Genomic DNA, 7,404 nt, shown 5'->3' with positions numbered 1-7,404 from the left:
ACTGTTGATTTTTCTATCCATGATTGAAATGTGCTCATTTGCTTCAGTGTTGAAAGCTTTTTATATAGATGTGTGTATATATGTTTTTTTGCAGCAGGACTTTTCCTCCTGTAGATGTATAAGAAATTATGCATCAGACAAAAGCCTCATAAACTGACCATTTGTCCTTTGGACACAATAGCCTGCCCAGCCCCTCTGCTCCTCCTCTCCAATTATGTGTGATTAGTCTCAGTGTGTTGTGTCAAGAAGGGGGAGTGTGCTGAGTGCTTATTATCTGTTTAGGTACAAGAAGAGCACATTTAGGTTCTGACTATGAATGGAAAGTGAGCCTTTATCAGGACTAAAATCTAAATGCTACTATCCTAGAAATCGCTTATAAAAAAATACATCCTTTTCTGATAAGTTCCAAGAAAGACTGTGACAACTAAAGGATTTTGTAGTGTAACCAAACTATCTCCCTTGAATTAGTTTATATTGTGATATATTGTGGCACAAGTATTTGATAAACATTTAATGTGACTTTTCTTGTACTGGGAAAGACAGAAATCCTACAAAGAAACAGGACCAATTTCTTCTTTTCTTAACAGTTTAATAGACCATTTTAATGACTTCTCAGAAAAACAACCTGGATCATTAAAGAATCCTGTACAGTCTCTTAAACCACAACTTTTTAAATGATGAAAAAAGAGAGAGAGGCAGAGACCATGACTGAGAGAGGGAGGTACTAGCTGTAAGGAAGTGTAGAGGATCATGCAGAAATACATTAATTAAAAGAACTGCAGTTTGGCAATAAGCATTCTTCCATATTTAACAAATTGGGTAGCAAGTAAGCCATGAGCTCATGAAAGTCCTTTTCTCTTAACTCTTCTTCTCACACAAATTTCTTCACTACCGGTTTGCATGTCCTTGTATTCAATACTTTTTATGCTCCATTAGAGCACCTAGATGGATCTCAGAAGGCATAGGTCAAGTCGCAGTTAGATCATACATTTCTTTCTCACAAAAACTTGAATTGCAATGCCAAGTGATGGGCTAACATCACAATAACAGCAATTTATTCCTCTTTTGATAAAAAGCAGCCTATTCTCGGTGTTAAAGACCAGGGGCAATGCAAACCAACCATTTATCCTAGAACTGAGTAGTATGTCTCCCCTATAGCTGGTATGAGTTTCATATTCAAACTCTTGGAACATGCTTGTCTAGTAAGAAATCAAAAGCATTTAGAAGTAATTTTAAATTGCTGTGAAGGTGGCTTTAGTTTAATTAGTTTTGTTTTGTTTGTCCCACGCATCAGTGCCTTTGTTTTCTCTAAAAACATGTACAAGGAAATCTTTATAATCAACAGAGGAGAGTAAAAAATCGTGAAATATTAAAATTTGTGAACCTTTTATTTGTCAGAGGGTTTGAATGTCTGCTGTACAATAATCTGCTAAAGATTGTTAGTTGCCAAAAATAGAAGCAGTGTCACTGAAAACTGTGGTTTTAGCTCTAAGAAGAAAACAGTTTTACTCAAATTAGTAGTTGATAATTGCTTTTTATTTCTTTAGTGTCTGTCGTTTGAGTTGAAGGCTTTGCACAGGTGCTGCCATCCCTAAAGTGTGTAATTGATGGCTTGTTTACCAAAGACACATTTAGGCTTCATCCTGCAAACTCACATTGGAGCTCCACAGGCAGTAAAGTTACTCATCTACATAAGTGCTTGCAGGTTGGTCTGTGTAGATGTTTTTAGAGGTATATAAGCAAGCTCTCTTCTTGATTTTTTTGTTTTAAAATGGGTATTGAAAAGCCACAGATGTAGGATTTACTGTATATGAGGCACTAAAAGTGTTCTTTTTTAGAGACATCTCTCAGAGTCCCTCGTGTTAGTAGGGACTTGATGCATTGTCTCTGAGCTCTTAGATTTTAATAAAAATACAGTGGTTATCAATACATCAAGTATCTTTGCTCAGAAAAAATTAGGCAGTTTATCAAATCATGCTTATGAAATGTATCAGAGCCTTTCATGTGATGTGCTTTAACTAGTCTCTGATACTTGGTATATTTTTAATGATACAGTTTACTGTGTTCCGTTGCAGAATATTGAGCTTAATTGCTTTCTGTTTGCAAAGCACTTCAGAGATGAATGGCACTGTGCAAGAGCTATACTGTCATCTCCAAGAATGGAAATGTTAGGCTGATGCAAGTTTTCTTTCACCTATGTTGGTAGTTTTTAGAGCAACGTTGTGTCTTCCTCCTTTCCCAGAGAAAAATGGCAGAGAAAAATGATCCTCCATTCCCCTGGGTGCAGCCCTAATGCAGCCGATGCCACTAGCAATGAGTTGTGATCTTCAGAATATAAAAGACCAAGAAAAAAAATGTTCCATTTCCTGCTGTGAGATCTTGCAAAGGCTTTCTTAAAAATTAGAAACTAGTCGTATCTGATAGCATTCTGGAACAATGGGACAAATCTTGCCATTTGGGAAATAAGTTTGATTTGAAATGGAAAATGTCTTAAGAATGTGAGATGAGGCAGGAGAACTTACTACCCCAGGTACCAGTCCAGCTGCAAAATCCTTATTAGACAAGTCATTCACATTTTGCCTGTGGCTTAATGGCTACATGTTTGCATGAGGACAGACGCGGGATTAAAATTGTTCCCCCCGTGAAAAGCATCCTTTTGGCTTGGCTGCATATGGTTTATCAAGTGTTCTATCTCCATTACAACTCTCCTTCACTGTTCCCTGAACAAAAGAGGATGCAGTGGGTGGAGCTTTTGATCCACCTCTTGATATGGCAGGTGGCACAGCTAATATGGCAGGGGGAAGAGGAAAAAGGCAGCAACACATTGCAAGTCAAACAGAGCAGTGTTTTATTGCTGTCTTTCACCCACTCTCCCTAACGCAAAAGGGGAAATAACCAGGTCCCTGTCTTTTCACAGGGCAAATTATAAACACATAGTTTAACCTCGATTTCTTTATGTGTAGTTTTGTTCTTCTTTAAATCAGGAAGTGAACAGTAATGCCAAACTGTGAATGCCTTTGACTCTTGTGAAGTGTTTTGAGACTCTGGTGGAAGGTGCTGGGACAGTGTGCGCTGGTGGTTATGTCTAAAACATTTTCTGCACAGTGTGGCCATCCTGTGTTGTTTTCTCAGAAAGAGACAATTTTGTTGGCTTCTATCTTTTTATTCACTTTTTAAATTCTGACTCAGATTAAGATGGCTTGTCATGCCTTTGCTGTCACAAATCAGTAGCCTAGCATTGGTTGTAAGCACACCAGCATGTTTTAAAAGCTGATTTTCAATATTATTCTCATCTGCACTGCAACAGCACTTACTTAACCCAGCCAAAATGAGGGGACCTTGATGTGAAACTGCATAAAGCTGAAAGAAAGCCAATACATGACTTAGTGAATTTGCAGCTGAATGTTTAAGTAAAGGGGGGGACCGCCAAATCACGGCCATTTCCCATATGAGGGAAGCTGAGGCACAGAATGTATAGCTGTGTCATTTGCCTATAGCCATTTAGAAAGCAGCCAGTACACTCTAGAACTGGCTGCAGATTTTGTAAGCCTAAGTGCAGCATCTCCTCTGCAAGATCTGTCTCCCTCTCCGACCTGTGGACTCTGTTCAAACAGCTGAATGTAACAAACCTAACTTTTCTTTCCCATTTTTAAAGGGTTTACCCTATTAAGGCTCCTTGCTTAGTCAGCAGCTGGTTTGCTGCCAAAAAGCCCAGCATATTGTTGTGGCTGGGTAAAAGCTGGATATTTTCCATCTCTGTCCAACAGCGGCATTGGATCTTCATTGTCTTCTTGTGTGTAAAGTGTGTGGAAAGTAGAGGGAAGATACACGGAGCAGTAGTCCAGATGGCATTCCACAGCCTGAGAAGAAACATCTTGACCCTCGAATCTGGGTTAAACTCAACAGATGCCAAGCCCCCAAAAACAAAGAGCTGTTGTGGCTGACGACAGCGAAGGAGCGATAGGCCTTCAGTAACAGAAAGTATCTTTTATTTTGGATGCATTTCCCTGCAGATAACCAACACAGTGTCACTTGTAGAAGATTGCTTATTAAAAACAAGCAAAAAAAAAATGGTTCTCTGCATTAGGCACCATACCCCTTCAGTCGTTAAATGTTGCCCCTGGGTGATGGGTTGTGTTAGCAGAAAAGGATTTGAACATTCAGCCTGTGTTGTGCCCGGCCAGAGCCTGCATGCTAAAAGACCTGTTATTTTTTCCTGACTCTGACTTCAATTAACGTACTTTTAAAATGATTAAACATATCATGCTGTGACTTCTAAAATGTCAACAAGCTTCTAAACTTTGGAGACAGGAATGTAATAAAATAGGTAATAGGAGATTCAATAGTTAATAGAGGCCCTGAAGTGTGAGTGTATACAGTAGCTGTATATTGGAAACTGTGCAAATGAAGATGGCTTAGTATTGCAAACTGAGGAAGAAAATTGTTTTTAATTAGCACCTTCATAAGAACTGCTGATTAATACTGTTTGGTTTGGTGAAAAGCTTTCAGCTGAGTAATTTGTACAGCCATTACAACAGTTTTGTTAGACCAGGACTCCTGTTGTTAAACACAAACAGCAGATGATAATGGTGGAAGATGAGTTTGTCATGTAACAATTTACCTTATTGAAAAAAGCTTTATATAAAACCCAATACAGTAGGTACTAGCAGAAATCACATATTTTAAATCCTTTCAAGATTGCAGTGTGCGATGCTAGTGTGTTTTTTTCATGGACTAGAAACAGATTTTATATCATTTATAAAATTATATATACAATTTAAAGGTGTTGTAGCATGGACAGACCACTTTACTGGTAATGCTTTACATCAGGACAGTAAAGTGCTGGTATATTCAAACACTTCTTAAGTATACAAAGTAGCTCTAAAAATTGAAAGGTAATTAAGTAATATTGTTCACATGCAAATGTATGTTTGTGCATTATGCACTGAAATTACGTCTGGTGTTTGTGCAATGTCTAGCATTTATACCTAAGGCTTTAAGGAGATTTCTCCCGGGTTAACTACTGCTCACTGCTTTTGCTTACTGTTCTTTTCAAGTGACAACAAAAAATTAAAACCCGTTATCCATGTCTCCATAATGCAGGAGCGTATGTATTTCAGTGGCCCAGACAGGAAATTTAGTGCGGTCTGTAGAAACAGAGGGATTTTATTAAACGTGGTAACAATGAAGGAATATCTGCACTAAATTATGACGCTAACCAAGGATGGTAAGATCTGTAAATTATTGGAGTGCTATAATAGAACATGAGAGTTTTCCTTTAGACAGGCCTTCGGGGTAATAACAAGGGTTGAGACTCACGACAGTGCCAAATAAGCTTTAGACAGCATAATAGTCTGCAAAGAAAAGCCACAGAGCACTAATGTAAAAGAAGAGCTGTCCACCACATGCAGTAAAAATCACCAAAGGTCATTTTATGGTAGCAATTGTGACATAAAATTGGTGGTCATGCTACATGTCTAATACTCAGCACAGCTTTATAAATGATGGGCCCCTAGCGATGGCTGTCATTAAGTGCTTTCATCATAATAAACTTTAAACTGTTGGCTTTATGAATCGCCAGCCAGCTTCAGCTGTTCGTTGGATGGAGCTTGCAGTGCCTTAAGTGTGACAAGGCCTATTAGGAACTGCAACCATGTTTCAAGCGTACTTGGCTTTCCCACTCCTGGGGTGATTGCTGCCTATTAAATGGCATCTGGGAAGATTTTCCTCCAGCAATCTCTGATCAAGAGCTTTTTTGGGCTTTGACCTGCATTTCCTTCAAGACTTTCTCTGAGGAGTTTTATAAGAGCAAAACTCCAGAGGATTTATAGCCACTTCTGATTAATACCTTTTCAGTTTTTCTAGCAACTCTCCCACTGCTACATGGAGAAAAGCTTTCATTGTTCCTAAGGTGCTTATTTGTGACCTTTTCTCTGCTTTCTGATTCCCTCTAACATGTTCTCAGTGAAATCCTTGGTGTGCAACCAAGACAGTTGCTGAAGTTGCTGCAGCTTTGTCTGCAGTGGCTTTGATAGTTAAAAAAGAAAATGCATTTAGAAGGAACTCCTCCCATTTCTATTTCAACACTGGTCTCACAACTCACGAGTAACAATTAAATGCCAATGGGTCCGATTTGCTATCCTAAATAGCGTACGTGCTATCTAAGGTAGAGAAACTGCTGATTCCTTAGGACTCCAGCTGAGGGGAATGCAACTGCATAATTATAACAGAAATTTCTTCCTCAAACAGTGCCTCTCAAATCCGTGTAAGAAGAAACAGCCTCTGTGCTCCATTTGCAGGCGAGGAAGCAAGCTCCGGTGTAGCAGGGCCACATTCTTCCTTCCAGCAACTTCCTCTCTTTGTAGGAAAATTGCCCCAGTCCCGAGTTCATTTGCAATCCCTTGTTGTGTCGAGATGGTGTAGGCAGAGGAGCAAAACCTGAAGAGTTTACAGCTTTAAAAAGGTCACACCAGCACCCAGAACCTCACAGCCATCTCACTGGCACAGCGGGGTCTCGGTGGGAGACCCCTCAGCACGCAGGCTGCCGGGAGCTGAACCCGCTCTCGGCTTGGCGCAGGCTCAGGGCGCAACCCCCAAGATGGCACATTCCTGAAACCCAGAACACGCCAGGGATAACTATAGTCTGAAATATAAAGTTGCATATAAAGATTTCATGAACTAGATTATATTTTCATCACCCTTATGCATATGAAGTCTTTTAATTTCTATAAATCTTACCGTGAGTTAGAATTAAATCGTATTAGTGTGAATAATAAATGTTTTGGGATCACTCATCTAAGAACTTGTAGTATTTAATTTACAAGGACTATACATTTTTCAAATCTCTTAACAAGGAACTTTAAGCACTTCTTGAGGTTTTAAAAAAAAAAAAAAACAAACCACAACGAATCTGGAAAGCAAAAATGCTCTATTTTTCCCAGGATCCTGAATGAGTGACTCAGGAGGTATTGTAATTGCAAAAGCTTTCTGTGTGTAAGAACCTGGCTAATACTCTTATTAGCATCTTTTTTAATCCAGGTAACATAATAGTCAAAGTGTCAGATGAATGTCTCAGAAGTGGACCATTAAAAAATAAATTGTGAAACCTTTTAGAGATTAGCATTTGAATCCAGCCAGAAGCTCCTTGAGGTTCTTGGGTGTGGATCAGAGTCCTTAAAGCCTAAGTTGCTATCACAAACCACATCAGCCTCCAAGTTACTTGGAATGAGAAGACAGTAGCCACAGTTATTAGCCTTAGCTCTAGACTTGTTTCCTCTGGGAAGCAAATACACAAAATGAGATTTTCATTGTGAAAAGAGGTGTCATTTTCTGAAACCTTTCATTTCTAAAGAAGTTTGAAAAGCAAACAATAAATCAAGTACATTAAAACAATATTTTCAGGGT

This window comes from Cariama cristata, unplaced genomic scaffold, assembly GCF_000690535.1.
Source record: "Cariama cristata isolate BGI_N322 unplaced genomic scaffold, ASM69053v1 scaffold14917, whole genome shotgun sequence".
In the NCBI taxonomy this organism is placed as follows: Eukaryota; Metazoa; Chordata; class Aves; order Cariamiformes; family Cariamidae; genus Cariama; species Cariama cristata.
This window is presented reverse-complemented; position numbering follows the sequence as displayed.